The sequence below is a fragment of the Myotis yumanensis genome, unplaced genomic scaffold (assembly GCF_028538775.1).
Source record: "Myotis yumanensis isolate MYYU_CA2020_CCGP unplaced genomic scaffold, mMyoYum1.0.hap1 SCAF_4, whole genome shotgun sequence".
NCBI classification, from domain to species: domain Eukaryota; kingdom Metazoa; phylum Chordata; class Mammalia; order Chiroptera; family Vespertilionidae; genus Myotis; species Myotis yumanensis.
Genome location: NW_027223755.1, coordinates 103,238,305 through 103,248,878, shown reverse-complemented (window position 1 = coordinate 103,248,878; position 10,574 = coordinate 103,238,305).

The window sequence follows — 10,574 nt, the reverse complement described above, 5'->3', positions numbered from 1 at the left end:
AAAGAAGCAATCGCAGAAAGACACATGGACACACAGAGACACGGCACACAGAGGAGCTGCGTGAAGAGGGAGGCAGAGGTGGGAGTGATGTGGCTCCAGTTAAGAGTTGCCCCAATACCGGAAACGGGAAGAGGCCAGGAACTGATTCTCCTTTAGGGCCTCGGCAGGCGCGAGGCCCCGCCAACACTTTGATCTCGGACTTCTGGCCTCCAGCCTGCGAGAGACCACATCTCTGCTGTGCTAAGGCCCCAGTTTGTGGTCCTTTGTCATGGCAGCCTGGGTGCCTTAGACCTTATTGATCTTGAACTCTGTGCCTGCTGGACCCACCAGAGCTGTGTGCTCAGGGCTGTGCTCAGGGCTGTGCTCGCCGATGCTGCGTGCTCACGGGTGTGGTGGGCACGCATGTCGCACACATCACCCCTGCGCCCACCCGTTCACCACTGTGCCATCAAACTCGCTTACAAAACGCTGGTACAGAGGTCAAATGATTAGAAATATTGAATGGCCACAGCAGAGCCTTCAGCGAAGCCAGGCGCCTGGGGTGACCACAGGGTTGCATGATGCAACACGCTACTCTCAGCACACTCCGTGCTTCACTTCAGGCACCAGGTGTAGCTACACTCCGAGCAAGCCTCAGGCACCAGCTGGGAGCCCGACAACTTCACCTGACACTGTCTCCCTGGGGGTGGCTGGACCCCGCAGGGTCAGGCTCGGTCCCTGGGCCGGCTCAGACAGGAAGCACCTTCAGGGCCAGCTGCCATCCAGGGGGTTCCCTGTGCTTCTGGCCAACCAGCTATGGACCCGCCTGAGTACCGAGAGGGTGTTTACCCAGAGCTGCTATAGCCAGGGGTCAGCCAGTTAACACACCTGCTGGAGATTGAAGTCGGGCTGGGAGGGGGAGGCGTTAACTAGAAGGGCCGATGCAGGAGTAATTCTCACGGAACGGGGCCCTGTGAGGTGGGCTTGGGGAGCACACGGGCTTCCTCTGGCTGGCCCTGGGTTGGAAATGGGGGGACACAGACAGCTGCTGTCACCGAACCAGTCCTGACCGTTCTGGGCAGAGGCTGTGGTCTGGCTTCCTGGGCTGGTTGCTGCACGTTGTGGGTCAGAGTCCCCTTGTCACGTGGCTAGCACTGTTCATGTGTATATCCCGTCTCTTATCCCCAGGGGGCCACCCCCAGGCCCTGGAAGAACAGCCCTGCCGACCAGCTTCTTCCTGTGCCTGGAGCGCCCCTCCCAGCCACCTCCTCTGAGCATTTTCTGTCCCTGCCCCGGGGGTCAGGGTGATAAAGGTAGACACCACCCAAACCCACCAACCCAGTCGCTCGTGGACCCACGCTGGCTCCTGCAGCCTGCACTGGTCGGGGAGCCACAGCTCTGGCCACAGCTAATGTTCTGGAGCCACCTCCTGGCCTCTTCCCCAGAGGCCCTGGGACACAGCATCCTCACACGGGGTGTCGTCCCCCTCCATGTCACAACACTGCTTTTTCTGTGTCGCATGGTCTCCAAACCTTGGGTTACACGCCTCCACCTCCCTCTACCACAGTGGTTCTCAACCTTCTGGCCCTTTAAATACAGTTCCTCATGTTATGACCCAACCATAAAATTATTTTCGTTGCTACTTCATAACTGTAATGTTGCTACTGTTATGAATCATAATGTAAATATCTGATATGCAGGATGGTCTCAGGTGACCCCTGTGAAAGGGTCGTTTGACCGCCAAAGGGGTTGCGACCCACAGGTTGAGAACCGCTGCTCTACCCGCTTGGCCAGAGGAAGCCCATGGACTTTGGCACTGGGCAGGGTTGGACGCCATCTCTGCCACCTGCTCCCAGTGCCCTCAGGAGAGAGGACAATCACTCTGGTCCTGTGTGTGTGCCCAGGAGGGCAGCGCTTGCAGTTGTCCCTGAAGCCCCAGCCCTCGGAACAGCTCAGGCTCAGGGCAGGCACTTGGCAGGTCTCTGCTGGATCAAGATGCTGTCTGCACACGGGACGGTAGCAGCCCCACTTCATGTCACGGCTGAATGTGGAAGCTCGCTGCCTTCCTCCTCCCTCCCGTGTCCTGTTTTCACATCCTATGCTGAGTCAGGGCCAATGCCTGTCCTGATGCCACACCGCCCAAGTGCTCTGCCTGAGGGCCAGTGTCTCACACGGGGGAGGGGGGCAAGGGGCAGGCCCTGGAAATGGCTGAGTTGCCTTCCTGACTATCAGAGCAAGTTCCTTCCTCTGCTCACTGTACTAACAGTTGGGAACTCAGTTCCTTCATCCTCTGCTCAACTACGCCAACTGTCGGTCCGGTCCCTCTGCCAGGGGCTGGACCTTCTTGGACCCCGAATTTTTTCACAAAGAAGCCATGAGAAGTCCTGGATGTATAAGAGAATCTTTATTGCAGGAGCCAGTGGCCAAGTAGCCATTGCTAACAAGGAGTCACTAGAACAAAACAGTTCTTCAAAGCGAAGACCCATACAGTAGGTAGCCGCACGCCGGCCTGGTGACAATCTTTCCTACAAAGCAGTAGCCTCCTCCATAGGAGCTAGTTATATGGGAGCCATCCTTAGAGCCACGGCCTCACCAAGCAGCCGTGCCAGCCATCATCTGAGCTAGCTACCTGCTGGTTAGTACCATGCTTCATGCTACTTAGACCAATGAGGCTTCCTTCCAAATAGTGGCCTCAGTCCTTTGGGTTATAGAAGGGCACGCTTGCGCAGTGCGTAGATTGCTGTGTTCTTGCACTGCGTACAGCATCTTAGCCTTGAACACCCTGATTAAGATTCCCACGCTCAGAGTGGCCTGGGACATCCAGCGTACTCTAGACAGGGCTCCCCATCTACCCTGCCCAGGCTGAGCCCAAAGCCCCTGGAAACAGTGGCCTGAGGGCCACGCATAGCCGGTGGGGAGGTGGGGAAGATCAGTTCTGTCTTGTGCGGGGAGGACTGCAAAGTCACCTAGAGGGCTCTCCCAGGACAACCAAGGCCCTGCCAGAGCAGAGGTCAGGCCTGGGCTCCCAGGAGCTCTCCTTCTAGGATGAGCCTGGTCCCAGTTGGGCTGCACAGCCACACCCAGGACACCCCAGCCCCCCTAGGACAGGACAGCTGTGCCTGTGCCCTCCCCGCTCCTGCAGTGCTCCTCCATTCGAGGACAGCAGGGTGTCCTGAGCAGGCTGGGAGTCCAGAGACTCAGATTCAGCCCACCTTTGCTCTGTGCCCAGCCTAGCTCCTGCCCTCTCTGAGCCTCAGTTGCACCGTTTTCAAATGAAGATCTAGGACTTGCCTCTCCCATTCCCAGGCTGTGCCCCCACCTGGTGTCTGGCCTCTCCCTCTTCCTTCACGAGCCCCATGTCTGAAGCCACAGGCTCTCTACCTGGGGGTTGGCCATTGGGCTCCAGCTGTCTAGACATTCAGGACTCACCTGGGAGTGCACACCTGAGAGGCCCTGAGCCCATGAGAGTGTCCCTGGGTGGTACACAGCTTGCCAGTGAGGAAAGCTTTTTTTTGGGGGGGAGGCAGGTGGGGTCTCAGCAATGGAGGTGGTGGTGCTGGATGCCAAGTCTCCAGAGTACAGTCCACCCAAATTCCTCCTCCTTCCCTTCCCCCCTGCCCTCCCCGCTGAGCCAAACTCGTGGCCCCTTTACCAGGAGCTGGTCTCTGGTCCCGCCTCCATCCCTGGGCCTGGATGGAGCCTGGCCCAGTGCCCAGTGAGCCCCGTGGGTGAAGCCTCACAGCACTCCCCTCCCATGCTGAAGGCCGGGGCCCTGGGAAGCTGCGTGTTAATGCGCCTCCGTTTTAAGGAGGTGCCCACTGAAGCCTTAAGACCAAGGCCAGCCAGTCTCCCCCAGACCCTCAGGGGTTCAGGCACCTGCAGAAGGCCCCTGCCTCCCGTGAACCCACAGTGACATCTGCACAGTGGAGGGGGGCAGACGCTCGCTCACCAGCATTCACACCTGCAACCAGGACAGACATTGCCAAGGGATGTGGTCTGGGAGTAGCGGGCGGCCAAGGGGCAGACAACCCATGGGGGGCAGCCCGGGGAGCTTCCTGGAGAGAGGGGCATGCAGACGGACAGGTGCATTACATGGGGAAAGGGAGATGGGGTACACCAGGCAGGGGCACAGCCAGGGCAAAGGTGAGAGGCAGCATGCCCATCGGTGGAGTCGGGGGAGGGCCAGCTTGGCCAGAGGACAGAGAGTGCCTCGCAGCTGCCAGGGCCCGCCCCAGCTTGGGGACCCTGGGGACACAGACAGGGGGCCTCTGGGTGTTCCAGGTAGACTGGAGTCTGCCTCCGTCGCTTTTGAATAATCACGGAGCCTCAGCAGCATGGCTGAGCCTGGCATGGGTGGCTGTGAGAGGGGCAGACGTTGTCCAGCAGCCTCTGGCCTCAGCCTCTGAAAATGGGGGACCCCAGGCCAGGGAAGAGTTCACAGCTAGGGTGGGGGTCCCCATGCAAGGGGTCCAGGGGTTGTCCCTGGGGAGTCCATCGGGCCACTGTCCTGTTGCCATGGCTCCTGGCTGCCACTAATCCTCGCCCTCCTCCCCGCCAGCGCTGGTGTGACTTCTGCGGTGTCCCTGGGCTTCACCTCCCTTGATCCTCCTGGGGCTCAGACTCGGGGCTGAGAGGGGAGGGGGCTCTTGCCAGAGGCGTGGGGCAGCAGGGGAAGGTGGCCCCGGAATGAGCACCTTCCTTCCTTTGTCAAAGAGGGCCTGGGTGAGACCACTTTGGTGTTAGGGTGTTGGGGTGCCCCGGCCTGATCCTGGGCTGTGCCTGGACCAAGCACCCACCCACCCACAGGGCCGTGCAAAGACACGGCCTATGGACAAGACAGCCTATGCCTGCCCCTCCTCAGCCCTGCAATGCTCCTCCATTCAAGGGACAGCATGGGGCGCCCACTCTCATATAGGACCCCGCACCCCCGGACGGTGGGATCACAGAAGCTGCTCAGGGAGCCCCGAAACTTGATGGGGCCGCTGGATCCAGAGGGCGGGGACGGGTCCAGCACAGCCCCTGGCTCAGGTGTGCACAGCAGGCTTCCCCGCCCAGCCCCTGCCTGGCAGCCACGTGGCCAGCTCACTTGCCTGCCTTGCCAAGGCAGAGCCTGGGTCTGGGGGTGCGATTTGGGAGGCGACCCCAGGAAGCAGGAGAGAGGAGTGGGGAGTATGAGACAGGACAGGGTGTGGAATAGGGCACAGCTTAATCCACCAGGGCGTGTTGCCTCCCAGAATCAGCCCCCAGAAAAATGGGCCTGGGTTTTCACACTGGCTCCTGTCCCCCCCTGAATCCCGACGAACCCATGGAGGGAGCAGACCCTGTATAGAGCAAGAGGGCCAAGGAGCCGGAGCTCACGGGACCACCAGGTGACATGAGAGCTTCCACAGGCTCGCCACTCCCCGACCTGGGCACGCTCTGAGCTCTGTGCACGTGCAGGACAGAGCGGACCTCTCAGGCCAGACGGCCTTCTCAGGACACAAGTCCAGTGGTCCCCGGTGTGCTCAGACCCCCAAGGCCCTCCCTCAGTTTGAGGTCAGGTCACACCCCTTGCTTGGCCTGGCTCTACCGGTTCTGCCCCCTTCCCACGGCTGTCCCACTGCCCGCCGCACAGACACATGGGCCGCCGAGCTCACTCCTGCCGCAGGGACTCTACGTATTAGTCCCTCTGCTGAGTCTTCCTTCCCCGGCCACCCTCAGTGCAGTCAGGCCCCTCCCTCAGGGGCTATGCCAGGCCTTCCTGTCCCCATGGCTCTCTCTTTCCCAGTACCCTTCTCACCCCACGGTACTTACGACAATCTGGAAGTACCTCCGTTAAAACTTCTTTTTGGTTTGCCCTGGCCCGTGTGGCTCAAACCGAAGGGTCATGGGTTTGGTTCTCAGTCAAAGGCACATACCTGGGTTGGGGTTTCATTCCCAGCCCCAGTGCCAGCGCCCTCCTCTCTCTCTCTCTCTCGCCCCGCCCCCCCCCCCCCCCCCCATTCCTCCCTTCCACTCTCTGAAAAATCAATGGGGAAAAATATCCTCGGGTCAGGATGAACAACAACAACAAATTCTTTTGGGTTTCTCACCTTCTCTGCCGCTCCCGGGGCTCCTGGAACTGGGGTCTCCTTTTAGCCCCCGGCTGCGTCTGCAGCACCCAGCTCAGGCTGGGCCCCTGGGAAAGCCAGCAACTGTGTCTCCCACCGACACACACCCAGAGGGTTTGTGTGAATCAGCTGGGCGTGTGACAGGCCACATGCGTGTGCACACGCAGACCGCCTTCCCAGCTGGGAGGACATGCAGCCTGGCCCTTGCTTGCCACCCTCATCCCACATGGCTGCCCCACAGGCACCAGGACTATAGGGTAACATGCGAAGGCTTGAAGAAGGAGCATGGACAGATGGACAGACAGAGAGGGACAGATGGACAGGGTTTGGTGTTGCAGGGAACTTAGTGCCTGCCCCCAGCCCCCACCCCATCCTGCACCAGCCCTGCGCCCCCCCCCACCTGCCTGCTTGCTGGCCCCGCCCACCCCGCCTCCCGCTGGCGCCCCAAAGCCCTGACCGCACAGCAGCAGGCACTGGGCTCCACCGGCCAGAGGGCGCCCTGCTGGTGAGTGCCATGCCCCTGCCCCTCCTCAGGCCTCCGCCCGCCCCTCCCACATCCCTGTCCTGGGGGGGAGGGGTCCCGCACAGATCACTTATCCTCTGGGGGGGGGGGGTCTCCTTACCCTGCGCCCAGGATTGCACCGCCCCCACCACCTGTGGCTCCCCCTGCCCCCCAGGCACCCCCTGTGCACCTCTGAGGTTCACTTACCTTTGCCTGGAGCCTCTCCCCTTCCCTCCCAATCTCAGCCGCTGCATCCCCACCCACTCCCTCACTCCCCACCCTCGCCATCTGCCGGCCTGGGACCTGGTGTGCCCGGGTCCGGGTAGAGGGCCCCAGGGAGGTTGCCCACCGAGCCTCTCCCGGCCTGATCTCACTGCAGTGGGCTCACCCTGGGGCTGGCGGAGGGTGGGCGGTTCCTGCAAGGCTGTGGCTGGGGGTGGGTGGGGAGAGAACACAGAGGGAGCAGGAGCTGGGGAGGGAGCCGGAGCCAATGCGTGCGAGGGGGGCACCGGCGGTGGCGGTGGGGTCTGCACTCTGTGGAGAGGAGACGCCCGTGGTGGGAAGATTCAGGCAGAGCAGGTGCTTCGCGCTGGGAGGGGAGGGTGGGGCGGGAGGAGGGGGTGCCGCCCCTGCCCGCTGGAAATGGAGCACCCACACCTCCAGGTCTGGGCACCTGTGCTCTGGAGCCCTCCTGCCCCTCCCCAGAGGGAGCACATGCCCTGGAAGTCCACCTAGGTGCTGCCTCCTCGCCCCCCACCCCCGCCCCCACCAGGGACCAGGGTGCCCTCCCCTGCTCACCTGGCTGGCCCACTGCCCTGGCCAGCCCGCCAGCCTGGGGCCCTCAGCAAGGGCGAGAGCCAGGAGCTGGCACTGCCCAGAGTTTGAGGCAGTTCTTGCCGCAGCTCAGACTCTTCTGAAAACAGGTTCCTGGGGCGGCCGGCCCCTTCGGGGAAGGACTGGGAGCCTCCCAGGCAGCAGGAGGTGGGTAGCCCCAGTGACAATGACCCGCCATCGGCTCCTGGTGAAGTAATGACCTAGATTCCCGGTGCTGTGTGCCGGAGCAGAAGGTAGTGCGGGAAACATCCTGCTGGGCGTGCAGACCCTGCGGAGCCCCCGACGCCCGCCTCAGTGTCCCTCCCATGAGGAAGGGATCTGGGCCCTGACCTCAGGCTGCCTTAGGACAGATGGAGCATGTGGGGGGAGGGCAGGAGGGCAGGAGCCACGCACTGCCCTCCTGGGTGGGGGCAGGCTGTCATCAGCTTGCCCTCTACAAGTTGAACAGAGGTCGGAAACTCCTCCTGGAGGAGGCGGGCCTGGCTGGGGCCTCTCCTCTTAGCCTAGCTGTCCCCACATTTGCCCTCATGGGGGGGGCGGGGGCAGCGCCTGTGAATCTGCTACCTCCCAGGTGAGGCGTGGGCTCTCCATGCCGCGTGGAGGATGCAGCTGACTTCGTCAGGGGCCAGCCTGGGCAGGGCTGGGGGGGGCGGGGGCACAGGCCGGACCTCACTCTGGCATGGAGTGCTGAAGCACTGAGGCCCATCTCTGTGCCCAGGCCCCTGGGAAGGCTCTGCCCACTTCTCCAAGGAGCTCTGGGGAGGAGATGCTGGGCTGTTTGGGGCAGGCGAGTGGCAGCAGTTCTGGAGACCCCACAGTGTGCCGCCACTGCGGGCAGCGTCCTGCACACCTGAGCGTGTTGAATCTGTTCAGCGACATTGCATGTTACAGGAGTCACCTGTTACAGGAAGCCAGGGCTCAGAGAAGGGGCATGACTTACCCAGGGTCGCCGGGGCCGTGCGGTGGGTGTACTGGGGCAGGGGATGGAGGGACTGCGGTGTGTTCCCTGTGCCACATGAGTGGGTTGGGCGCCCCCTTCCTGGTGGGAGCTCTGAGTCAGCCCCCAGCATTGGTTCATGGTCAGTTCCACAGCCCCCCCCCCCCCCATTTAATCCCTCATCCACAGGGGAAGGGGTCTCAGAGACAATTTTTCCATGAGCGTGTAATTTCTGTGACTAAAATGGCAACTTCTGAATAATGGCCCTTGTGGAATAATGTTCTAGGAGGCAGACTCAGTAGCAGTGGCCTAATTTTGTTCTGCATCGCTCTTGAGTCTAACCAGGAGGTGGGGTGTTTGGGAGGGTGGCGGTGGGGGGGCTGGCAGTCTGCTCTGCCCACTTTGGGTTCTGGGCGGCCTGGGCACCTGGCAGGAGCCCTGAGCAGCTGAGAGCTTCGTGAAGACAAGATGTGTATCTGACTGAGAATCGAAGGCACACTCAGCCACAGCAGCCTGGAAACCCAGGCCCCAGATACATCTGAGCCCCACACCCCCCGACAGGGTGAACAGAACACCTTTGGGGTTCTCCTTCTCCCCACAGCGCCCCGTTTGGTCCCAAGTAGAATGGGCTCAAAGCCCCTTGGGTATTTTTTTAAATGTGAGGCATGGGGAGCCAAGCTCAGCAGGCTGAGTCCCCTCTGACAGGAGCGTGCCTTAGGCAGCCCCGAGAGTCTGAAAGACGCTCCTCCCAGGCGGGCACACCCCGGGGAAGTGTGGGCTCCCCCCACCTGGCAGCACCCTCTGACGGAGGTCTCAGAGCACCACCCAAGGGACCCCTTTGTCTTGAAATGCAGTTGTCCCCAAACATCATACTTTTGCCCTTTTTGCATAGAGTTTTTGTCACATGCTTCCCATCAGGACACAACACACAGCAAGGGGTGCTTAGCGCCAGGAGCAACCAATCCAGCAAAACACAGAAAACGTCTCTCTCCCTCCTGGTGAGGGATTCGGGTGACACGTCCCCTCTCCCGCCAGCTCCGGTGGCCCCTGAGCCGCACAGCCCCCCTGGTCCTCACGCCTCGAGGTTTCCTTCGCCTCCCAATGGGCGTTCTTCAGGATTTTCTCCTTCTCCTTAACGCTCTGACACTATCTTACACTTCCTTTATTCTGTTCCCGACAGGTCTGTGCTTCTGAGCAGGGCTCTTGTCTTTGGTCAGTTCCACAGGGGCCCAGCCATCCTCCGAATGATGGGCCCGTGCACGCCCCCCAGGGCTCAGAGCCCTCCGCCATCTCCTCCTCTCTGCACCACGTCCTGAAGAACTCCCTCAGCTCCTCTCCGATTCCCCGATTCTCTCTTCAACTGTATCCAGACTGGATACACTCCCCGCCCCCCGCCCCAAACGATGGTTTTCCACACCCAAGAGTTGTCATTTTTCAAAAACATACCTAGCACACTTGTCCATTTACTTCTTCACAGGAAGCCACATTTGTTTCACAATAGTTTTATCCAGGCCTCATGGAGGATCCTACACATGTCGAACACAGTTTGGACATGATTATTCAGTCATAGTATTGTTATTTCACCCGAAATGAATCTGCTGGGCCAGCTTCCCCCTGTTGATTTTCTAGGTCATGCTTCCTAGCGACGGTCAGCCAAGTGGACTTGGCAAAGCTAGTGTGCTGCCCATGAGAGAAGGTTTCTTTCTGTCGTTGTCAATGTTAATTATCCTAGGCTTGCCCTTCCCCCAACACTTGTCTATCAGAATTCGGCCGCCTCCCCAAGCTCAGAACCAGCAGCTGCTGGGCGCACCCTCTGTTCTGAGGTGACTCGGGGGCACTGGGCTAGCGGAGCAAGGCTCCAGGGGGCTGCTGGGCCCGAGCGGCCCTGGCTGGGTCATCATGGCCCTTTTCCAGCCCCTTTCAGGCTCTTGTCTGGGCCCCCGCTAACTCCCCATCCCTTGGGGGCCCGAGACATCAGCTATACCTGTGTCCCTTTCTCCTTTCCCTCTTGTCAATGGAGGTGTTTATTTTGTCATCATCACCATTTTTGTGAACTGCCCTAAACACACAGAAAAACACAGAAACTATAACAAACACGCGCGCGCTGATCACCTGGAGCGGCAGGGGTTCATGTTTCCCGTCTTTGCTTCAGCTCTTTTTCTACAAAACCCATCACACAGCTGAAGTCCTTCCTTCCACGCAGTCTCCCCGAATCGCCCCCTTTCACACTCTC